Genomic DNA, 26605 nt, shown 5'->3' with positions numbered 1-26605 from the left:
GAAGTGCTAGTAACCTCTCTTGTGGGCTCCAACTGACTCTCTACGATGTGCAAAGCATCTGGGTTGAAGATTCGTATATTACGACAAGGCGGTTAAAATTTGATTTAATCACCAGATTAGTGTAAGGACAACTAACACATGGATTTGCACTCTAGATTGACCAATTAATGTGGGACTTGTAAGTCCCAAAGGGGAATATATGGTAGTAATTTCTATTTGGTTTTATGTGATTTCACTTACTTTTAGGTACCCATTGGAACATAATAGTCATTCTCTGTAGTCAATTTGAGAAGTGCTTGCCTAGGAATCCAAGCTATACATAGGATGGGGAATTGTACGTGCAAAAGCTAACCATATAAGGCCTCCTGGAATGTGCTTGCCCAGGAAGGTGAGGTATACATAGAACGGGGGAATTTAAAGAAACCCAGCTGTTGTGGAACATCACTGTATACTGAATACTCCATTGTATCAGAGGGTATTTAAACGAAAAGCGTTCAGAGCTCAGTGTGACACTGCAGTCTCCCCTGGCCGTTATTGCATGATAAATAAAGGTCGTTATCTTCTGAAAACCAAAGCCTGAGTCTTCAATTAATTTCCACGACAGAGACAAGGTGGCCCTCAGAACAGCAAGGGCCAAACTTTCTCGGGCCATCAGAGAGGCAAAGCGCGCACACGCCCAGAGAATCCACAATCACTTCAGGGACAGCGGCGACACACGGCGCATGTGGCAGGGTTTACAAGCCATCACTCACTACAGGACGACATCAACTGCCTGTGACAGTGACGGCTCCCTTCCAGATGCGCTGAATAACTTCTATGCTTGGTTTGACAGGCAGAACGACGTGGCGGCGAGAAAGACCACCCCTTCTCCGAACGACCAGGTGCTGTGTCTCACTACAGCTGAGGTGAGGAAAACTCTACGCAGAGTCAACCCACGTAAAGCTGCTGGACCAGACAACATCCCAGGCAGAGTGCTCAGAGAATGTGCTGAACAGCTGGCAGATGTTCTCACCGACATCTTTAACATCTCTCTGAGCAGCGCCGTCGTTCCCACGTGCTTCAAGGCCACCACCATCGTCCCCGTGCCCAAGAAGTCTACTGTGTCCTGTCTCAATGACTACCGTCCCGTTGCACTCACACCCACCATCATGAAGTGCTTCGAGCGGCTCGTCATGAGACACATCAAGACCCTGCTGCCCTCCTCACTGGACCCACTGCAGTTTGCGTATCGTCCTAACCGCTCAACGGACGATGCCATCTCCACTACACTACATCTTGCCCTCACACACTTGGACAAGAAGGACACATATGTTCAAATGCTGTACATAGATTTCAGCTCAGCATTCAACACTATCATCCCCCAACAACTAATTGGGAAGCTGAACCTGTTGGGCCTGAACACCTCCCTCTGCAACTGGATCCTGGACTTGTAGACCGGTAGGCCTCAGTCAGTACGGATCGGAAACTGCACCTCCAGCACCACCACACTGAGCACTGGGGCCCCACAAGGCTGCGTGCTCAGTCCCCTGCTGTTCACATTGCTGACTCACGACTGTGTAGCAACACACAGTTCGAACCACATCATTAAGTTCGCTGATGACACGACCGTGGTGGGTCTCATTAGCAAGAACGATGAGTCAGCGTACAGAGAGGAAGTGCAGAGGCTAACGGACTGGTGTAAAGACAACAACCTGTCTCTAAATGTTGACAAGACAAAGGAGATGGTTGTTGACTTTATGAGGACACGAGGCGACCATTCTCCGCTGAGCATCAACGGCTCCTCTGTGGGAATCGTCGAAAACATCAAATTCCTGGGTGTCCACCTAGAGAAGGACCTCAGCTGGTCCCTCAACACCAGCTCCCTACACAAGAAAGCCCAACAGCGTCTCTTCTTTCTGAGAAGACTGAGAAAGGCCCAGCTTCCACCACCGATCCTGACCACCTTCTATAGAGGAACTATCGAGAGCATTCTGAGCAGCTGCATCACTGTCTGGTTTGGGAATTGTGCCATATCGGATCGCAAAACCCTACAGCGGATAGTGAGGACAGCGGAGAAGATCATCGGGGTCTCTCTCCCCTCTATTGAAGACATCTACACCACACGCTGCATCCGCAAAGCCACCAGCATTGTGGCTGATCGGACACACCCCTCTCACACACACTTCACACTCCTGCCATCTGGAAAAAGGTACCGAAGCATTCGGGCACACACATCCAGACTGTGCAACAGCTTTTTTCCACAAGCCATCCGTCTCCTCAACAAAAAGGGACTGGACTGATAAACACACACACACAGACACACAGACACACTAACACAAACATTATCACACAGCTTAAACTCAACTACCTCAAAATATTGGGACTGGACTGACTAATCAACACAAGTGCAGACACACTGACCTACACTACCAAATTATCGTACACACCAACCTGTAAATGCTTCACTGTTTATCTTTTGCACAATGATCATTACTGAACTAATTTTTGCACTAATTCCTCAATTCTTGCTGCTGTTTTTAAAGAATGTTTACGTTTACCCACTACCTCAACACCATATTTTTATGTTCTGTAACTGTTACGTTTACGTTTACCCACTACCTCAACACCATATTTTATGTTCTGTAACTGTTATGTTTACGTTTACCCACTACCTCAACACCATATTTTATGTTCTGTTATGTCGTGGTTGCGCACTGTCACTTTGTTGTTGCTCTTGTTTGCACATTTGCACGTGCACTTTATGTTGTCTCTAAAAATAGTTATACTTAGCTAGTTAGTTTTTGTTAATTTATGTTGTAATTTATGTTAGGTCTCTCTGTCCTGTCTCTGCTAGCCAGTTAACTTGGCCTCTTGGTTAGCTAGTTTAGTGTCTCTGTTAAATTATGTTGTAAATTTATGTTGCATGTAGCACCTTGGTCCTGGAGGAACGTTTCACTGTGTACTAACTGTATATGGTTGTAATGACAATAAAGCCTACTTGAACTTGAACTTGAAGCTGCTATTTCAGCCTGCCGCGTTCTGATTGATGGGGTTACTGTGGGAAAACACCCTTTAGTTGCCTGTTTCATTCGTGGAGCTAAACAGTTGAGGCCACCCACTAGAGCCACTGTCCCTTCATGGGATTTATCTATCGTGCTCGAAGGTCTAATTGACACCCCTTTCGAACCACTAGAGCCAGCGCCTGTCAGGTTTCTGACCCTTAAGATGGTTTTCCTGCAGGCCATTACCTCTCTCAAGAGGTTTTGGAGATCTGCACGTCTCCCTATCCTGCCTAGACTTTGCCCCTGGGCTATTCAGGGCCATTTTGCATTATCACCAGAACTATCTTCCGAAAGTTCGATTCTCCTGCACCCTGTTGTTCTTGAAGCCTTCTGTCCTCCACCTTTTACAGCACTGGAGCAGGAGAGACTTCACTTACTGTGTTCAGTACAGATCTGGCCTTTAAAAACGCAAGTTTTGAGAAAAGTGATCCCACGACTTGCTGCGGCTGCGTGCGGCAAGCTGTGAAAATGCCCCTCATTACCTGTAGGGGGCAGTCGTGTTTCAGGCTGAGGTATTGTGTGTCTACTGAAGCCGAAAAATGTGTTATGTCTCTTAGGCGCCCATTGACAGCAAGCGACAGAGCTCATAAACATGTCAAGCTCAAACTGATATGTATTTATTCTTCATTTTCATTCAGAATTATAATTATTAGTAGTCCTTCGAATTTATTATTGTTATTATTATTATTACTATTATTGTAACGCACCTGCGCGTGTGTGCAAAAAAACTACAAAGATGTATGATATGTTAGCCTATGACAGTATTGGTTTATTATTTTTATGCGCTTTAAACATACACGGGCACTGGTGGCTCAGTGGTAGGTGATTCGCCTGTCATGCGGAATGCCCGGGTTCGATTCCCAGCCCAGCTCAAAATTCCAGTGTTATGCGCTAAAATGCCACGATATAGCCATTATATTATCAAGTTATGCTTCAGTACTAAATGCATGTTTGCAATTGAGATTTTTTTTTTCTTAAGCTATGGAACACATTAGCACACAGTTGCTATAATTTAATGATAATCATAAGCAAAAAGTGTAAAACAAAGGATTTACATTTATTACATTTTCACCCAGAGCAGGATTCAAACCAGAGTCTGGACGATTTTATACTATTATTTAAGCAACGCCACACCATGTGGAAAGTGGCAAAAATGCATCAATTTCATTGGCTGTCACTGAGTGTCAGCTATTCACAACTGGCCCGCAAGGAACACAGAATCCCCGGGCTTTGACTGCGCTTTTTCCATTCGTTATTACCAGGGGCGGACTGGGACCAAAATGTGGCCCTGGACTTCCTGGCCCACAGCAGCCCACACCATAATACATTGGCTCATTAATGTAGAGATAAATTTTTAACACCAGTTACTAGTATAAAAATATAACACAATACAGAAATGAATGCTATTTAAACATATTATTTGAAGTATCAATGAATATATATTGGGTCATATTAGTAAAACAAAGAAACGAAGAAAAGAACATCAAGACAAACAACATATAAATCTATAAGGCAATATTTTAAAAGAAATGACAATAAAACTGAAAAGGTAAGCTGAAATAAAATCAGTAGCAGCATTAGCTTACGCTAGTAAACTAGTTACTTATTTTAATTATTATGGTAGTCAATATTAATACGAAATAATGCAGAGAAACATTATTTTAAATTAATATTGACTACCATAATAATTACTAGCACGAGTTAATCCTGCTACTAATTTTATTCAGTTCAATTGCCATTCTTTTTACTTGGCTCTGGTAGATCAGGGGAGACGTGTTGTTCATTATCAGCAGGCACTGGTTCATCATCACTGACCTGCTACACTTGCAGCTTACACTGATGAGTAGTATGTCTTACCACACAGTTACTGTAATCCCCCATCTCATCTTTACGACAGGTGTGAAGTCATCAAACCGGTTTCGCTGCTGGGGGAATTCGCAGAATTGGGGGTTTTAAAAATAAATTAACAAGACAATGCCAAGACAAAAATATCAGATCACTGTCTTGTCTCGATTAAAGTGTCTCATAGTAATAATGTACGCACAGCACCGCGCTACCGCCTTAACCGTACATTCACATCAAATACCACACAGAGCTTTATTGATAATCTTCGAGAGTTATCAACTTTGATTGGATCGCCATTTGATTCCACAGAACTCGAACAAGCGACTGAATATCTAGAGTCAACACTTCGTCATAGCTTAGATAATGTAGCTCCAGTTAAAAGAAAAATGATAAGAGATAAGAAACTCGCTCCTTGGTATAAGGATCACACACGTACTCTAAAACAAACCGCTCGGAAATTAGAACGCAAATGGCGTCAAACTAAATTGTTAGTTTTCCAAATAGCATGGAAGGAGAGCATTCTGAACTATAGAAGAGCTCTCAGTGCTGCTAGGTCAATGTATCTCTCCACTCTTATAGAAAATAACAAAAATAATCCTAGATTTTTATTTAATACCATAGCTAAATTAACTAAAAACAAGACCACTGCAGAAATCTCCACAACAACAACATACAGTAGTGAGGATTTCATGAACTTTTTCAATTACAAAATCATAAATATTAGGCAAAAAATTCAGGCTTTAAAACCAGACAATTTAAGTGATACAGATGATAAATTAATCACATCACATCAGAACCTAGAATACTTTACTCCCCTTGAAGCGAACTGTGAATTAGATCCTATACCGACACATTTTCTCAAGCAGATAGTTCCAGCAATAACAGAACCCCTGTTAAAAGTAATTAACTGTTCACTCAGCAGTGGGTATGTTCCTAAATCCCTTAAATTAGCAGTTATTAAACCACTAATCAAAAAACCTGACCTTGACCCCTGTCAGCTTTCCAATTACAGGCTGATATCAAACCTCCCGTTTATCTCTAAAATTCTGGAAAAGGTAGTATCACAACAGATATGTTCATATCTACATAGGAATAGCATACATGAACTGTATCGGTCAGGATATAGGCCTCATCACAGCACAGAGACAGCACTCGTTAAAGTAGTAAATGACCTCCTAGTGGCCTCTGATCAGGGTTGTGTCACTATACTTGTGTTACTTGACCTCAGTGCAGCTTTTGACACTATTGATCATAGTATTCTCCTTCACAGATTAGAAAATGTAGTGGGAATTAAGGGAACGGCCCTCTTATGGCTCAGATCCTACAGTATTTGACTGATCGTTATCAGTTTGTAGATTTAGATGGTGACCATTCCTCATGTTCTCAAGTTGAGTTTGGTGTTCCACAGGGTTCTGTTTTAGGCCCACTGCTTTTTTCCCTTTACATGCTTCCTCTAGGCAACATAATTCGTAAACATGGTATTAGTTTTCATTGTTATGCTGATGACAAACAATGTATACGTTTCAGCAAAACCGGATGAGAAAAACCAGCTTACTAAAGTTGAGCAATGTGTGCAGGACATAAGAGATTGGATGTTAATTAATTTCCTTCTGCTTAATCCTGATAAGACAGAAGTTCTAGTCACAGGACCACAAGCAGCTAGAAGTAAGCTTTCTGATCACACTGTGATTTTAAATGGCCTTTCTGTTCCATCAAGTGCAACAGTAAAAGACCTCGGTGTGATTATAGATTCAAGCCTTTCATTTGAAGCACATGTAGATAATATTACCAGGATAGAATTCTTTCACCTCAGAAATATTGCCAAGATAAGAAATATATTGTCACTAAACAATGCAGAAAAACTAGTTCATGCTTTTATCACGTCTAGGTTGGATTATTGTAACGCCTTACTGTCTGGTTGTTCAACTAGGTGCTTAAACAAGCTTCAATCATTCCAGAATGCAGCAGCGAGAGTCCTTACTAAAACCAGAAGATATGAGCACATCACCCCTATCTTATCCACATTGCATTGGCTTCCTGTGAAATTTCACATTGATTTTAAAATACTACTCTTGACGTATAAAGCATTAAATGGTCTCGCGCCGCAGTATCTGAGTGAACTGCTAGTGTCTTACAATCCGCCACGCCTACTTCGATCAAAGGATGCAGGCTGCTTGTCAGTAACGCGTATTATTAAAACTACAGCAGGGGGCAGAGCTTTTTCTTACAAAGCCCCAAAGTTATGGAATAGTCCTCCAAATAGTGTTCAGGACAGTGTTTAAGTCCAGGCTAAAAACCTATTTATTTAGCCAAGCATTTTTATAAATAGATTTGCCATAGGTAAAGGAGCAGATCTGGGGGGCTCATGGACGTAAAGTATTAGGTGAACTGGTATGTTTAGATGCTGTCTTCCCCACTCTCATTGATCACTCAGGTTTGTTGACAGTGAGGTGATTGGTTGCCTTACATCTCTGGAAGCCCTCATGTTTGTGTTTCCTTCTGGCTCTCCCTTTTTAGTTATGCTGTCATAGTTAGTCCTGCCGGAGTCTCTGCTTGATTATACCAGTAAGAGACGAGCAATAAGACCCAGCAGGGGAGATGAATACCCGCAGCCCCAGAGAGAGAAAAACCGTTGGCTCAGTTGCGATGACGCGACGCTCGGTGTCAAAACAAAAAGCGCATGCATTATACATGATATTTGGAGCTCGTAAACTACGACATCGCTCGTTTTTTAAGTCAAAATTTATTAAAAATCTTTGCTCGTCTTCCGGAACACTCGTAAGCCACATTACTCATAATCCGAGGTTCCACTGTATATACTTTTTTTTCTTCTATATTTCTATATTTTGTGTTATTTTTTATTATGCCCTTATTTGTGCAGTTTATTTTACTAGTTAAACTTATTTTTCTTTGGTATTTCGTTTTATTCATATTTATTCCTAACGTATAAGTTTTTATTTTTTAAGGTCACTGGCGGTCGTATAAGCATTTCACTGCATATTGTACTGTGTATGACTGTGTACGTGACAAATTAAATTTGAACTTGAAACCTGACCCAGTTACACCAGTTCTGTCAAAAGGAGTGGGGCAAAATTCCAGCAAACTATTGTAGAAAGCTTGTGGAAGGATACCCGAAACGTTTGGCCCAAGTGAAACTGTCTCGGGGCAATTCTACCAAATACTGAGGAAGTGTATGCAACTTCTGACTTTGATAAAAGTAATTAAAAAAATACTAATTAAAAAATTCTCCCTTGCTCGATTCTGACCTTTAACAAATGCAAAAAAAGGTTAATATTTACTTATCTAAAACAGAAAAAGTTTACTCTGATTTAATGTTTGACAGTAAAAAAAAAGTTAGATTTTTCCTGAAGTATATGTAAATATCTGGTTTCTGTACCTTTAGTGTTTGAAGGTTTAGTATAGTGACTTAAAACAATTAAAACCGGTGTATTATATTTGGTACTTCTGAGAGTATTGTACAACATCTAATCCTTATTTCATTTAATGCATAAAATACCTGTTAACGGGTCATCGCTGTCAGACTGATTTGTTCGCTATCTCTTAGCTGTTGATCCTGTTTGTATAACATCACTGTTTAATTTCCTGGTGTTTGTAAAAGTAAGGAAAGAATAAAAGGGTTGTTTCTAGGTGTGCAAGATACCTGCGGTTGTACTTTCATCACTCCTCTGTTGTTGCCTGATGTCTTATGGATAGTGAGCATTCTTTAACCAAAAATAAAAATATGGTTGTTTTAGTAACACTCACTCAACTTGCACACTAAGCAATGCCTAATGGTGCGCTGGAAAGTAAAAACAGTAACATGTAACCCACCTGAAGAGCACAAAGACGAGTTCCTCTCAGTCTCTGCTTCTGGGAGATCACAGTCCACAGCTTCTGGTAATTCCTCTTAAAAAGATGGATAATGCTAAATGACATGGGAAAAGACATTTGTTAAAACTAAATGTGTTGTGCATTTCATTTACCATTTGGATCAATCTGGATTTGGTCCAGGCTTATTCCCTGAAAGTCTGATAGCCGGCCTTGCTCTAGGGCAAGCAGCACTTTCAGGGACTTTGCTGACATTAGCCAATTGCATCGTTCCTTCAGGTAGTCTGTAATATTGCCTATGGACCTGGATGTCATGGCCAAGAAAATTTGCCAGCATGTCCATCTCATTATCTTTTAGGTTGAGAACTGTGGATAATGTGGATACATGCTTCCTTAATTTTGTTGAGGACGAAGTTTTAGGATGTTTGGCTCCACACATCCTAAAACTCCTGCAATTCGTCTGATGGCATCTGATCTTCTTAGGTGAGTCTCTGCTTTAGGTCTGGTAAAAAAATAAGGATTTGTGTCAGGCACACCACAGGCTCGTCAATGACTAACCAGGACTTCCATGGACGAAAGCATGTCCGTGGTTAAAAGAATGGGAACTTCTCGGTCTCTTTTGCCTCTAATTTTAATCCGCTGAAAACGCTGGAAAAGTCTTTGTTCAAACTCTGAGTCCGACAGCCAAATCTGAGTGGATACCCGTAGTGTTTCTTGGGGGGGGGGTATGCACTACGTGGCATTTTTGACCCCTCACCCTCTCTTCTACGATTAAACAGAATCACCTCACAGAGAGTCACATTAGCCAGCTTGGACCAATACTTCTTATTTGCATATAAATGCATAAACACTGCATTTTTTTAAGTGAAAGCACGCGATGTGAGCAGCTTTAATTATTAATAATTAAATAATTATTTAATGCTTGACATAAACAGCTAAAATCAAGATGAATGTTATTCTTTAGATTGTTATTATCATGTTCTTTTGCTGTTTTGGGTTCAGCGTTAAATGATTATTTGAAACTGAAGCGCCTCTTGTAGATTCATGCCACGAGTCATTTTATCATACAAAGATCATTACGTTGTGCTCGGACCACTGACTCCAAAATTGAAATTTTTACCGTTAAAAATGTTTTTACAAGCCCTTGAGCTGTTGTTTGTGCTATTTTTATTAATAATAACAATAACAGTAGACAGAGAGAAACAGAGAGTCTGTCTAAACAAAATTAATTGCAGCCGTTTGGAAAATGTCCTCTTGCGCCACCTGGCGGTCATTTCACAAATTATTTTGAATTGCGACTGATTTATTTTGGCTGTTGCCGTTTGCCGCAACAGAGTGCATGGCAGTCATAGACATTCCGCGTGAGTAACCACTGTAAACCGAGATGCATCCGTGAAGAGAACACCTCTCCAATGTGCCAGACGACATCGAATGGGAGCATTTGCCCACTCAAGTCTGTTACGGCAACGCAGTGAGGTCAGGTCAAGACCCCGATGAGGACGACAAGCATGCAGTTGAGCTTCCCTGAGACGGTTTCTGACAGTTTGTGCAGAAATTGTTTGGTTATGCAAACCAATTGTTTCAGCAGCTGTCTGAGTGGCTGGTCTCAGACGATCTTGGAGGTAAACCTGCTGGATGTGGAGGTCCTGGGCTGGTGTGGTTACACGTGGTCTGCGGTTGTGAGGCCGGTTGGATGTACTGCTATATTCTCTGAAACGCCTTTGGAGACGGCTTATGGTGGAGAAATGAACATTCGATGCACGAGCAACAGATCTGGTTGACATTCCTGCTGTCAGCATGCCAATTGCACGCTCCCTCAATGCTTGTGGCATCTGTGGCATTTTGCTGTGAGACAAAACTGCACATTCCAGGGTGGCCTTTTATTGTGGGCAGTATAAGGTACACCTGTGCACTACTCATGATGTCAGATCAGCATCTTGATGTGACACATCTGTGAGGTGGGATGGATTATCTCAGCAAAGCAGAAGTGCTCACTATCACACATTTAGACTAATTTGTGAACAATGTTTAAGAGAAATGGTAATATTGTTTATCTGGAATGAATTTTAGATCTTTAAGTCCATCTCATGAAAAATCGGAGCAGAAACAAAGGTGTTGTGTTTATATTTTTGTTAAGTGTATATACTTTTTTTTCTTCTATATTTCTATATTTTGTGATATTTTTATTATGCCCTTATTTGTGCAGTTTATTTTACTAGTTAAACTTATTTTTCTTTGGTATTTTGTTTAATTCATATTTATTCCTCGTCAATTACTAACCAGGACTTCCATGGACGAAAGCATGTCCGTGGTTAAAAGAATGGGAACTTCTCGGTCTCTCTTGCCTCTAATTTCAATCTGCTGAAAACGCCGGAAAAGTCTTTGTTCAAACTCTGAGTCCGACAGCCAAATCTGAGTGGATACCCGTAGTGTTTCTGAGGGTGTATGCACTACGTGGCATTTTTGACACCTCACCCTCTCTTCTACGATTAAACAGAATCACCTCACAGAGAGTCACATGAGCCAGCTTGGACCAATACTTCTTATTTGGAATATTTTTAAGGTTGTTTTGGTATTCTTCTCAACACTTATCAAGGTAGATATGCATGCTTTTAACATACTCCGTGAATGGAAGGAGCTGAGGCATATTCCATTTAGCTTCTTTTAGAGTTTGTAGGGCACGGGATGATACACACACAACCCACTTTTTCTCAAAGAGACCCCGGGTTCTACTTAAATTCTTAGAAAATTCCTCATTGTCCGACTCTGCCATCTGTCTGTCACTTTTAAGATTATCTGCAATCTTCTTTAGTGTATGACCGAGCTTTAGAGCCAAGGATGGGGTTTTGTAGATGTTCTTCATTAAAACCAGCAACAGCCTTAAGTGCGTCAATCACAAAGTTAAAGTTAGAAGGTAGAAAGAAGTCCTTAATTGTTTTCAGTCTGCCAGCTTTTTGCGACTGCTGAATTAGTCTTCCAAGTTTTTGTCTGATGGACTCGTGTTTTGTTTTGTCATGTCCATGTTTTAAATACAAATTTTCTCCAAGTCTCAAAATAATTTTTTTTTTTTTTGATAATGGTTGTTACTTTATCCTGGTGCATAGCATTTACTAGCTGCCAAACGTTCTTGCTAACACCATCCGGGACCGGCTGTGCATATGCACAGAGAGCCTGAACGCGACTTTTACCTGGCTTTTGAGATTTGCATTTTTGTGCAAGTTTGCACCTTGACATGTGCCTCCATAACGTCTTTCTTTCAAGTAATGCTTGAAAGTTTATGCAGTAGTGCATGTAGTCACTTCCCTTGACAGTTTTGTAGCTTGCTGACTTGGGATTAGTGTTCCTGTACCAGTTTCTATAACCTCATTATTGTAAGCACGATTTCCTTGGTTTCTTATAAAATCAAAATGTAATTTTCTTTGTTTTGATTTTAAAGATAAGCTCATTGCTTTGGCTACAGCAGTTTCATTGCTGCGTTTGCGCATTAAGTGCCTTGCCATTTTATGGCAGCGCAAGGGACAGTAGAGGCAGTAATGAGTTTTACTATAGACTCTAGAACCACCTTTCCTTATTTTGTTCATTACGGACACGTTTGATTCCCTTGATGGAGTATACTCATCGTCACTGTTTTCAAAACTGCTCATAGAAGCTGATCCTTAGAATTGTTAAAGATATTCTTTGGTAAGCTGGAAATTAAATAGACAAAACAAAAGCTTATAGCTAAATTATCTGAAATAAACATTAGCCAGATGTGAAAATGTTTAAAAAAACACCAAAAAAACAAACCAGAAAACCTTTGCAGAGTTAGAATTAAGGTAGGTTATGTCAACACTGTCTGAGCTGTATTATCGCTACAAGACCAACACACATAGAGCAACATAGACTTTGTTTTGTTGATTGGTTGTAGAGCTCTGATTGTTAAGAGATTGAAGGCCTCACATATTTCCCCTCTGAGAGAGCTCGGCCAGGCTCTCTCTAGGCTCTCGCTGCGGGTGGCTACAGCATCACCCAGGAATTGAATTAGCGATCTCCAGATGATAGGGTGGCGCAGTGGTAAAGTGCTCACCCCATCATCTGGAGATTGAGTTTGATTCCCTGGTGATGCTGTAGCCACCCGCAGCCTCCGAGTGTGTTACTCTGCCCCCGATGTAGTTCTAAAAGATGCGGTTGGCGACCATCACATGGTTCGGAGAAAGCATAATAGTCTTCAGCCCTACAGTGGGAGCCACGTCAAACAGCCGCCTGGAGCATGATAGGTCCATGACAGAACCATGACAGGACCATGCTTGATCCATGCACGGAATGTGATCCCCCGCGATGACGCTCTTAACGATGCCCCGCCCCATAAACGTCATGCGCTTTCTAAAAAGATGGTTGCATTGCTCTATAATACCGCCAGGTGGAGCATTGACTGCTTGTATGTATACATATGTACAGTATATGTATGTATGCTCAATGTATAGGCAGTTCTTACATTGTCAACATAGTTTCATGAATAGGTGATGTGGAAAAAAAAACTGATTAAAAAAAAGGTTTTTTTAAAATCACTCAATACACAACCCATGATGCTTGTAACGCTCAGGTTTTATATTTAAGCTATTTACACTATTACGGAGTCTAAAATCTAAAAAACAGGCTAATATAATTTACTTCCGATGTAGCGCAATCTTCGCGGAGCAAGAAAAGACACGTGACAACAAACACAACTACCACACCAAACCAAAGTGTATTAAATGAAAAAGACAAACAAACAAACAAGGTGCACTAACAACCAATATATATGAAATATATACAAATATAAACAATGTGTAAAATGTATGCGTATGTATGAGTGCGTGTGTATGAATGTCCAAGTCCATGTTATTGTGAGTGTGGAATGGTGATCGGGGAGATGGCTCGGTCTCACCGGTTTAAGATGTTCAATCCGGGAGCACAAGAAACGGAAGGAGATTGGTATTGTTGTGAGTCCAAGGAAAAGTAATCCTCGGCAAATCCACACAATCGCTTTCTCTCTCATCCAAAATGCAGTGCGCTGTCTCATCATCTCTCCACCTCGAGTCCTTTGCCAGTTCCGGCTTTATACCGGCACACGTGACTTGACGTTGCTTCCGGGTTCTCTTGCACTGCAATCGCGCATGCTCGCGAGAGCTTAACTGGCTTGTTTGGCAGACTGACCTGCTGGTAGTTTTGCCTCTTTCTCCGCTGTGATCCTGGGGTTAGTCCGTGATGGATGCATGGCTGGTTCAGTGGTTCATTGTTGGAAGGTCGGCGGCTCCAGCGGTCCCTGGTAAGGTCTGGCAGATGGTAACTCCTGGATCTTCCCCCTTAGGTTCACAGGGATGTGTGGCTAAGGGCCTGGTCGATTTTATGCGGCCTCTGTTTCCCTTGGCCCGGCTCCGGGAGCTCAGGCACACTTCGCACGACTGCACTTACTGCCAGACGTCCTTGCAGATGGTGGGCCACCAGGCGACGTCTAGGAGGCTTAGTAGGGTTTTTAGCCGCCCCTAAAAGGGTTTCTAGCATCCACTGCCTGCCGAAAACTGATTTTCCGGTTTATACTGCTGTTTATGGATTCTCTGAAATCCCTCTCTAACAAACCCACTTTTTCAGACATAGCCTCTACACCCCATTCATGTTGCAGTGTTTGTATATTATCAGTAAAATTGGACATATGACAAATATTCACATCATCGTCAAGTCTATCTGATAAATATAAAGAACTCAGCCAAGCTGTAGGGTTACGTTGTGTCACACATGCATCTACATCATCTACTACATCATTCGGTACATTACCAACAAAAACAGCGTCGGCCTTCCCGGCCTTACTAGCGTTAGCATAAGCCTTAGCCAAGTTAGAGTCTAGCTTACTCTGCAAAGTCGCACAACACCGGAAAAATACCCAAACAAACAGACTCCCCATACGGGCCACCATTATGTAACGCTTAGGTTTTACATTTAAGCTATTTACACTATTACAGGGTCTAGAATCTAAAAAAACGGCTACTATCATTTATTTCCGGTGTAGCGCAATCTTCGCGAAGCAAGTAAAGACACGCAACAACAAACACAATTACCACACCAAACCAAAGTGTATTAAATGAAAAATTTTATTAAATTAAAAAATATACAAATATAAACAATGTGTAAAATGTATACGTATTCGTGTTATTGTGAGTGTGGAATGGTGATCGGGAGAGATGGCTCGGTCTCACCAGTTTAAGATGTTCAATCCGGGAACACGAAAAATGGAAGGAGATGGGTATAGTTGTGGGTCCAAGGAAAAGTAATCCTCGGCAAATCCACATAATCGCTCTTTCATCCAAAATGCAGCGCGCTGTCTCATCATCTCTCCACCTCGAGTCCTTTGCCGGTTCCGGCTTTATACCGGCACACGTGACCCGACGTTGCTTCCCGGTTCTCTCGCGCATGCTCACGAGAGCTTAACGCCTGTGACCAACACTGTCTCTTGGGTCAAGTAAAACCATATAGGGCACATTTCGTTGTGCAGGTGAGCAGCAGTAGCTCCTTAATCCATTCCCTGCTATTTTAAAATAACCCTTTATGTGGCCGCGCTACATGCTTATGCTATTTGAAATAAATATATTTATTTATTAATTAATAAAACTACTTATTGAAATATTTTTCAAGACATCCTTAATAATAAAGTATAACACAGTGTAAGCATATTTTAATTAAATATATTTGTGTATGCAGCAATGTAACAATATGATAATATTAATCAACATAATATTAATCTTAGTGAAATAATATAAAGGTTAAGTGAGAAAAGCAGACAGGTCGTAAAACATAGCAGTAAGGGAATGGTTAGAGTGACCCAGATGAGACAAGATAAGGTGCCAGGTGTCGGACTTGGCCTAATGAAGGATTAAAACAAGTGTTGGATACACGTATACATGTCTGAGTAAAAATATAGACAAATATCCAAAAGACACACAATCAGTTTTAGGAATACTGAGTTTAATAAAAGTAGAAAAAAAAATAAACTAGTATGTGCATCTACTAAATTAAGAGATGCTTATACATGGTCTGTCTCTTGAGAACTGTAGAATAAACCAGGAACAACCAACTGATAGAAAAAACCAAGGGCAAAGCAGGGAGGATAGAAAATCCTGGAACAACCAACAAAAACCCAAGGACAGAAGAAATAATCAGGTGACAGACACCAGATAAGCACCAGGCACTAGAAACCAGATAAAAAGAGGGGCTAACGAGGTGTACGGGAAACTATGTAATAAACTATACACTGAAACTAAACTTGAAAGAATCAGGGGAATCTCCCTGCGAGACAGTGTGTGTGTGTGAAGATGGCCATGTGGGCAGACTGGACGGGCAGATAAGAAATAGAAAAATCAGAGACACAGAGCTAGTCTTGTGAATAAAATATTTTAATAAGAGTAGACAAAGAGTAAAAAGGCTCGCTACATGGTAATAATATAAAATACAAAGTATAAAAGCCCAACGTAAAATACAAAACATAAGGGGCCAGGGTAAAAGCATCAACAGAAATAAAATTCCTCAGAAGGAACACGGTCTGAACTGCCCTGGCTGTCCGAATCATCCAAAGGGATGAAGTCATCAATGGAGAAGTCGCAGTTGGCTATAAAATAGAATAAAATGTATAAAAACATTGAATGGGGTAAAATAAGGCAAATAAGTAAAATAGTGTAAAGAAGATGCGAGGTGTATGACATAATGGTACAAGATAAGAGAAATGTAATTTTAATGAAAAAATTAATTGATAAAAACTGGATTATAATGGATTATAATTTTGCTGTGGTCAAACGAGGTGAAGGTACAGGGGAGGAGACTGGAGATCCCCCCTCTCAGAAACTGTATAAAAGGAGATTTTGACTGTGAATTCAGTCTGGACTTGGCACCGCTTTGGTTCTGATCCAAGGCATGGCTAGGCTGGCTCATCTGGGTTCTTATTGCTGCAATAAAAGCCTGACTTACTTCATCCAGCTCTGCGTGGCATAATCTTCTTCAATTCTTCTTTAATTCTCTTTGTTAATGACTTGTTAACTGATTGATATTTTAAACTAACAGCAACATCAACAGGTGGAAGAATTTTCTCCCACATTTATTGGTGACCCCCGACTGCGATTGCCGTTGAGGGGTGACCACTCTGGGGACCTGGGACCACCGCGGGCCGAACTTTAACTTGTGACCATTAACTTGTGCCGGCATAGAAAAGGTGAGCAGAAAACCTGTTTGATCAAATTTCTGCATTAGAAGTTCATGGTCTGTTAGTGTGCGTGTTTTCAGCTGGAGGGAGTAACTCCTAAGGTATATTGAACACATTTTGTTGAATGTTGCTAATATTGATAAAATAAGCGCTACATTTATTTTAATATAAAAAGACTGGATGAAGTAACAAAGAATTGGGAGATCTCCAAAAGTTTTTGTTTTCTGATTTTTGTTGTTTATATTCTCTTTATTATTTTTTTTTGTGTTGTGTGACATCTGAGGTAACGCCACTGTGTTGGGGCTAGAGCCTGTATATGAGGAATCGCCAACAAGTGGGGCTGGACCCAGATGGTCAGTTTTGATATATGGTATAAGATATCTGAGGTAACGCCACCGTGTTGGGGCTAGAGCTCGTACACGAGGAATCGCCAACAGGTGGGGCTGGACCCAGATGGTTTAAAGTCCTGCAGATCACTAGGTAGGGGACGAAAGCAAATCCTCAGATGTGGCAGGTGGAAAAAGTCCTGTAATAAGCCGCTAGGTATAGAACTCATTAAAAAGCGAGGTGTTTCTAAGACGCAGAGCTGAACAGGTGGTTATTGTGAAAAAGTCCTGTAGGTGGTTGTGCTGTCCTAGGGCTAGAACCCATATATATGAGGTATCGCTGGGGAACGAAAGGAGATTGCTATTTGAAAATTCCTACAGGTGGTATTGAAGTTTTCTGGGCCCAGGTTGTGTTGTGTGATAAAAGGTTTTACTGTTGATGTTGTTTTGAGTACTCAAATTGTTAAAAACTGTTGTGAAAAGTAGAAAAACGCTTGTGCTGTGTGTCTTTTGTATCTGTGAGTGTCCTTTAAAAGTGTGCGTGCATTAAATTTATGTGCACAGTCCTGAATTTATGTGTATGTGTAAGAATATAGTAAGTGATACGATATTGGAGATAACTTAATGAGAAGATAGAAGAATTCAAAAACACCTTTTTGGATTTTCTGACTTGCTATAATTATTAGCATAGAGATCGCTAGGCCATTTTTAGGGGGGCCTTAGCCCCCCTAACATTTGTACTCAGCCCCCTAAAAATTCTCTATAAACTTCACACACATTGCTGGTCGCCCGTCGTCCCCTTTAAATTTGATATAAAAGCGCAGCAGACTTCGGCTCCTCCCCGAGTTTCAGCGCGGCCTTTAATTCGCTATCACAGGGGGAGAATTTAGGCAAGTGTGTGTTTCTTCCATAAATTGTTATATCTGCATCAGTGCAGTCCTTTTTCATAAATACAGTTTACTTAATGTCCTGAGGGATTAACCAGTTAAATCTTCACTGTGTTCACCCTCATCACACCAGCTGTTTCCTCTAGTGAAAATGAAGCCCTTAATACATCCTCTATATAGTCTACTTTATAAAACCATCATGCCGTTGCTGTTTTAATTGTAAAACCTAACTGTCTATTTAAAACATTGCACACTGCATATGGCATTAACTACCATAGAGTTATACACATACAGTGGTTAATCAATCAAAATGTAGGTCCTACCGTCGCCGCGCTCGGCGGTACCGTTTGGCTTTGTGCGTTTGCTGGCTTTTACCGTTGAGTGGCGCTATATAACTACAGGCTGACGCCTCATGCCTTAGTTCATTCTCTGCTGGATTAATGAGACACAGAGTTTTAGAACTGCACGTAGTAGCGGATAAAATCAAGTAAAACATTGTAGTTAAACAAATTTATAATCACAGAACTAAAATGACGATACAAATGTAGAATTTAAATTAAATTAAATCTTATTAGGATCAAATTTAAACAAAATAAATGTTAACACAGTGAGCCTTTAAATTTTATCACATGTAATTAGAAAAGACGCGTGTAGGGTTTTGTGTCGTCTTATATCTTGTGTTCTTTAAATTTATAGTAGATTTATATCTCTCCACTCTTATAGAAAATAACAAAAATAATCCTAGATTCTTATTTAATGCTGTAGCCAAATTAACCAGAAATAAGACCACTGCAGAAATCTCCACAACAACATCATGCAATAGTGAGGACTTCATGAACTTTTTTAATAATAAAATTGTAAATATTAGGCATAAAATTGAGGTTTTGAAACCGAACAATGTAATTGATGCAGATGTTAATCTAGCCATGTCAGACCAGAACCTAGAATACTTTACTCCCCTTGAAGAGAATGAACTAATTTCACTCATCTTTTCTTCAAATTCATCAACCTGTATATTAGATCCTGTACCGACACATTTTCTTAAACAGATAGTACCAGCAATAATAGAACCCCTGTTGAGAATAATTAATTCTTCACTCAGCATTGGATATGTTCCAAAATCTTTTAAATTAGCAGTTATCAAACCAATAATTAAGAAACCTGACCTCGACCCCTGTCAGCTGTCCAGTTACAGACCAATATCAAACCTCCCCTTTATCTCTAAGATCCTGGAAAAGATAGTAGCGGAGCAGCTTTGCTCATATATACATAGAAATGGCATACATGAACTGTATCAGTCAGGATTTAGGCCTCATCACAGTACAGAGACAGCGCTCGTTAAAGTAGTAAATGACATTCTATTGGCCTCTGATCAGGGTTGTGTAACTATGCTTGTATTACTTGACCTCAGTGCAGCTTTTGACACCGTTGATCACGCTATTCTTCTTCACAGATTAGAAAATGTAGTGGGAATTAAGGGTACAGCCCTCTCCTGGCTCAGATCCTATCTGACCCATCGTTATCAGCATGTAGACTTAAATGGTGATTATTCTGCATGTTCTCTAGTGGAGTTTGGCGTTCCGCAGGGTTCAGTTTTAGGTCCACTGCTTTTTTCCCTTTACATGCTTCCTCTGGGCAACATAATCCGTAAGCATGGTATTAGTTTTCATTGTTATGCTGACGATACACAGTTATATGTCTCAGCAAAACCTGATGAGAAAAAACAGCTTACTAAAATTGAGCAATGTGTGCAGGACATAAGAAATTGGATGCTAATTAACTTCCTTCTGCTAAATCCGGATAAGACAGAAGTTCTAGTCATAGGACCGCATACAGCTAGGAGTAAAATTTTAGATCACACCGTAACTTTAGATGGCCTTTCTGTTCCATCAAATGCAACAGTGAAAGACCTTGGTGTGATTATTGATTCCAGCCTTTCATTTGAAGCACATGTAGATAATATTACCAGGATAGCATTCTTTCACCTCAGAAATATTGCCAGAATAAGAAATTTATTGTCGCTAAACGACGCAGAAAAACTAGTTCATGCTTTTATCACCTCTAGGTTGGACTATTGTAATGCCTTACTGTCTGGTTGTTCAGCTAGATGCATAAATAAGCTTCAGCTAGTCCAGAATGCAGCAGCGAGAGTCCTCACCAGAACCAGAAGATATGAGCACATCACCCCTATCTTATCTTCACTCCATTGGCTCCCTGTGAAATTTCGCATTGATTTTAAAATACTACTCTTGACATATAAAGCATTAAATGGTCTCGCGCCGCAGTACCTGAGCGAAATGCTAGTGTCTTACGATCCGCCACGCCTACTTCGATCAAAGGATGCAGGCTGCTTGTCAGTACCGCGTATTATGAAAAATACAGCTGGGGGCAGAGCTTTTTCTTATAAAGCCCCAAAGTTATGGAATAGTCTTCCAAATAGTGTTCGGGACTCAGACACAGTCTCAGTGTTTAAGTCCAGGCTAAAAACCTATTTATTTAGCCAAGCATTTTTATAAATAGATTTGCCATAGGTAAAGGAGCAGATCTGGGGGACTCATGGACGTAGAGTATTATGGTGAACTGGTATGTTTGGATGCTGTCTTCCTCACTCTCATTGATCACTCAGGTTTGCTGACGGTGAGGTGATTGTTTGCTTTACATGTCAGGAAGCCCTCATGTTTGTGTTTCCTTCTGGCTCTCCCTTTTAGTTATGCTGTCATAGTTAGTCCTGCCGGAGTCTCTGCTTGCACTCTACAGTTAATATACATTCACATTATACATTGTGTGACTGTGACCATACCTAACTGCCATCTCTCCTCTTCTTCTCTTTCCCCCCCTCTTTCTTTTTCCTCTCTCCTCCTGTCCCCCCCTTTCACTCTTTCTCTGTCTCTCTGTCGAGCTACACATGTCGTTCCTGAGCTGCCAGTGATCCAGACTCCCTCTGCCCTCCGGACCTGTCTGACCCATCCTGGTGCCCCGCTTCTGGCTGAAGATCTCGTCACATGGATGCCCCGTGTGTCTCTCCGGGATGCGTCTGGTGTCTGGGAATGATTCTCTCTACCTAGAAAATGGTTCTGGCCTTGACTGGTGTTGGCAACTGTTTCTCTGGGGACTTGACAGTTCGATAGTTCATGACTGGAACTTCTTACAAGTCTACCTGGGTCTTCAATAACTACCTGGACTCCATATTAACATCAATTAACATCAGCTATTATAGCTGAACTGCCTCCCACCCTACACACTGTATAAATGCAGATCATTTACTGCTTTCTGTTTCACCCAAATGAGGATGGGTTCCCTGTTGAGTCTGGTTCCTCTCAAGGTTTCTTCCTATTACCATCTCAGGGAGTTTTTCCTTGCCACTGTCGCCCTCGGCTTGCTCACCAGGGACAAACTGACCATTTTGATTCATACAAATTCACATTTCATACAAACTTAAATAATTCTTTTGACTATGTAAAGCTGCTTTGCGGCAATGAAAATTGCTAAAAGCGCTATACAAATAAAATTGAATTGAATTGAATTTATTAACTACAATAAATGACCATAAAAATTATAACATTGTCAGGACGTTCTACAGCGTCAGCTGATGTTGGTCATTCAGCCCCGCTTGTGTTTGTGCGTTATTATAAGAATGAAATGCAGTAGACTGTTTTGATCTGTAACGGGTTCGACCCATGTTGCACGGGCGGCACCATAAAGCACGGACACGAGGCGAGGTCTTACGGGAAAAGGGTAATTTATTTAGGTAAAATGGGGAAGGAAAGTGTTGAAGGAGGAAGAATGGAAAGAATGGGATTGAAGAAAGGTTGTGCATGTGCAGTTCCGGGGGCTGTGCCACACTGGCATGCGGGCACACAGCTGACGATAAGTGTTGATGCGCGGAGTGGCAGAACTGAGCACGCGGAGGCAGCGCTCCTGCACGCTCCCTCGTGACGGCGCTTCTCCCGACAGCGGGGCTGCGAGGGCGGGCACGGTGCGGGAGTGAAGATGCCGCGGGAGCTCGCGCAGCTCTTTCTCGCGCTGTCCTCAGCGCGGAGATCAAAGGGCAGAATTCTAGTGTCCTTGTTTAAAGTCCCTGGGTCGTGTCACATCTCCCCACTGACATGCTTTTTTTTTTTTTATATATATATTCTCCATTACATTACGTACTTCTCAGACCTTGGACAAAACTCCGCGCCTTGCTTTTATAATGCGGAGCAAGCCCGAGATCATATTAACGTTAATTATCGCCAGCCGGCACAAATAGGCGGCTCCCGTCCCTTTGCCGCCTATTCAGGGAGCCTACGGAGTGAGGGAGTAGTTATAGTAGATTTGGGCGTACACCCATCACACGCGCACGCCGTGGCAGATCATCATAATTGTCCCAAACTTGTATTTCATAAGGTTTTTCGAGCGGTTTGTACAGCGCAACGGAGGTCAATATTTACTATTAAACATTAAACGAATTTACAAAGCTTAATGCGTGCGATTAAGCGCTGATTCTACGTAGGAATGTAAAGAAGAGGATCCTGATGCTCAACATTCCGGAGACCAAACCCCATTTAAATTAAATTAACAAATATTGCATGTAAATAACAATAGCCCACGTTTAAAAAAGCATTTTTATTTAGATTATAAAAAAATAATCCTGCATCTGTTTTAGGTGTTCCAGCTGCCACTGTTCTAAAATTCCAATTAAATCAAATCTTATTAGGATCAAATTTTAGCACAATAAATGTTAACACAGTGAGCCTTTTGATTTTATCACTTGTAATTAGAAAAAAAGCGTGTATGGATTTTTGTCATCTTATTTCTTGTGTTCTTTAAATTTATAGTAGATTTATTAACTGAAATAAATTACCATAAAATTAAAACAGTGTTAGGACGTTCTACTGCGTCAGCAGATGTCGGTCTTTCAGCCCCGCTTGTGTTTTTGCGTTATTATAAGAATGAAATGCAGTAGACTGTTATGATTTGTAACGGGTTCGACCCATGTTACTCAAACAACTCAGTTCAGGTGTAAGTAAATGGATAGAAAGTAAATGGCTGTGCTGGGGGAGGGAGGTGCTAATGATTTGGTCGGCTCTGTGTGTGTGTGTGTGTGTGAGAGAGAGAGAGGGGTGTCGCGGTCGTTTTCAGTGAAACAAAGGCTCAGCTGAAAAATGTTAGGCACATCAGTCACTTAACCCCCAATGAAAGGTATTTGAATGTTATGATAGTTGTAATATAACAGATGCGCACTGAATACTGAACCTAAACCAGGCACGGAGATTAATGAACCAAGATAGCCCCCATACCCGTTTAAAAAAAAAAAAAACCCAAAGAATATTATAGTGTATAGACTGATTAAAAACAATGCAATTTATGCTATCATAAGGAAAATAACAAGTTCTTCCATTCCAATGATTAAAAAAAGGTAACAATGTCAACTTTAGAATTTAGAATCCAGGAGATTAAAATTACACAAATTGAAATCACTGAAAGTCTCTAGAAGAGCCTCAGATTCAAGAGGTTTTTAAAGTGGGGAGAAGTGCATTTCAGTTCCTCTGAATGTATAGGTGAGAACACCTGGGGACGGTGAATAATTTGTATTTGAATGTTGTCTGGCATTGTAAAGCACTATAGTGACACTAAAAGAACAACCCAGGATTAATAGGAATTCTTATACTGCATAAACATTATTTAGCACAAAAAAATTCCTCGCGCTCGGGAAAACTATGCGTGCGGTTGAGCGCTGGTTAGACTATAGGAAATTAAATCGGAGGGTTTTTATTTAGACTATTAAAAAAATAACCTGCGTCTATTTTTAGGCGTGCCAGCTGCCACTTTTTATAGTTAGAAGTTTTCAATACTAAGCTTATAATGCCCACATGACATGACGGAATAAGGCACGGCTGGTGATGATTGGGGTTTGTTGGGTTACAGTGGATTTTACTACGCGGTGTAAGTGCAATGGCCATCCGTCTGCTCGCGCTGACTCTGCTCTTTGCGGATGGCCGGACCGGCCCCTCCCACCTCTCGCTCCTTTGAAGTCCCCGGGGCGCGTTCCATTTGCCCTGCTTGCATGCCGCACTTCCGCGTTGTTGCACGCGCGCTGCATACACAGCGCGTAGTAAAATCCACTTTAACCCAACAAACCCCGAGTATTTTATAGCGCGGGGTGCAAGCCCGGGCAACGATAGCAACGATAGCTCACCAGTCATGTGTAATTCTGCGGTCCCGCTGCTTCGCATGTCTGAAGGGGAGGCCGCCCAACTAGTGAGCGAGGAGCGATATTGATTTGGGCGCACGCCGTGACAGGCTGAAAAAACTGTTGTCAGATTAATGTACAAAAACTATATAATAAAACTATATAAGACTACATGCCTTTATAAGACTCAACTTTTATTTAAGCGCACTCACAATAACGAAAAAACGTTGTGATTTTGTAAGTGTTGTGATTTTGTAAGTGTTGTAAGCTGCGCTGTTCTGTATTGTTTTTGGTGAACTTGAGCGCGTCAGAAAATGAACGCAAACGTTTTTTTAAATGGTCAGAGTCAGTCTGCTTGCTGTTTTCCCGATGCGTTCATAATCATTAGTCTACTTCTGCCGGTGCGCTCTGGAAAACTTCATGCATGCGGCTGAGCGCTGATTAAAACTATGGAGTGAATTAAAGAGGAGAATCACGATGCCGAATCGAAGTCCTGAGCCCAAACCTCATTTAAATTAAATTAACAAATATTATAAGTAAAAAAACAATAGCCCATGTTTAGAAACCGTTTATAAATTCTTTCCGACATGAGTTGGCCCGGTGTTATGCGCAGAGCGCCGGGAGATTTCCTGAAGCTCAGAAATCACTGGGCATGTTTTCTAAATAGCCGCTATCTTTAATAACTGATGGAGGTTTTGAGCTGTATACACACGCATTCCTGCCTAAACAACTCAACTTAAAACTACACCTGTAACACAATAAACAGTAATATTTCAAACATTCTGCAGGCTGATATTTGGAGAAAGGAATGAATAATGAATAAACCAGTTGTTGGGTCAAAATAACCCAACCAGGTGTTCATTTGTAAACTACATCTCATATGAGCCAACATGAGCAACCCAACAATGTGTTTAAAGTACCTGAAATAATCCAGAACTTAAATAACAATAAACCGATACAGAGATACGCTGTATAACGGTCACTGTTGTATTTACGGCAACGAGCGAAAATGTCACTTTGCGCCACCTGGCGGCCATTTTACGAATGACTTTGAAATGCAACTGATTTATTTTGGCCGCTGACGTTTTTACGCGGCGGTGAGCGCGACGGTAATAACCATTCCAATTGATCAACTACTGTAGGGCTATGGCCTAATAATCTACACAATAAATGTCTCAGTGTGTTTTTCGTTGGGTGTGACGTTACTGGTGGGGTCGCTTTAACTATTTTAATCACTATCTGATCCAGTGTCAGGCTCTAGCTGTTGCAGCGCTTCTTCAATTCTTGCGCGTTTTTCTTGTCCTTGTTTGCCTCGGGCTCTTGTTCTCTGGGATGGTCCGGCTTGTTCTGCAGCTGCCTCTTCTTCAATGAGTTCCGCTTCCTATTCTTCTATGTTATCTTGGGGCCACTCTGGCCAATAACCTTGTTTTTCTTGTTCTTGTTCTTCTGGTTCTTGTTCTTCTGGTTCGGTCCACGGCAATCCTTCAGTGTGCTCGTATGGGTCTGGTGCCTGTCATCTGGGTCTTTCTTCGGTCTCCTGGGACCCCTGGGGGCCTGCTTGTAGTCCCGACGGTCCTGCCCTTGGAGATTCTTCAGGGGTTTCTGGGGTATACCTGTCTCTCACCTGGTCTGGGTTTGGTGCTTTGCAGCAATGGTTTAAGTGATACCACACGTCTTTTCCTTGTACTTTTACGGTGGTTGGGGTTGCAAATACTACTTTGTATGGCCCTTCTCTCCTAGCTTGGTTCCACCTTCTTCTGAATACTCAAATGAATACCCAGTCACCAGGCAGTACTGTTCTGTCATCTGCTTCTTCCTCTGCTTCGTTGACTGGTCTTTGCCTGTTGTCGTCGAGTATCGTCGCTCCCTTAACCTGTTGGAAAATAACTTTATGTATTTCAGATAAGTGTTTTACATAATGATCAAGTTCACTTTGTAGTTGTTCGAGAGATGGACCTTTATAGGGTCCGCGAACAAAGAACGTCAGCATCGGTCTGCCAGTAAGCATTTCATGCGGTGTTAAATGCGTGTTTCGGTTAGTTTGCGATCTCATGCACATTAAAGCTAACGGTAAAGCTTCTAGCCAATTCATGTTTGTTTCTGCACAGATTTTAGCTAGTTTCATTTTAAGTACTCCACTCACCCTCTCCACCATCCCTTGGGATTGAGGATAATATACACATCTGAATCTGTGCTTGATGTTTAGCTACTACATTACTTTTTGTATTACCTTGTTTGCAAAGTGCTTTCCGTTATCTGAGCTAAGGGTGTCTGGGATCCCAAATCTTGGTATTACCTTT

The sequence above is a fragment of the Clarias gariepinus genome, chromosome 23 (assembly GCF_024256425.1).
Source record: "Clarias gariepinus isolate MV-2021 ecotype Netherlands chromosome 23, CGAR_prim_01v2, whole genome shotgun sequence".
In the NCBI taxonomy this organism is placed as follows: domain Eukaryota; kingdom Metazoa; phylum Chordata; class Actinopteri; order Siluriformes; family Clariidae; genus Clarias; species Clarias gariepinus.
Note: the sequence above shows the minus strand (reverse complement) of the source record.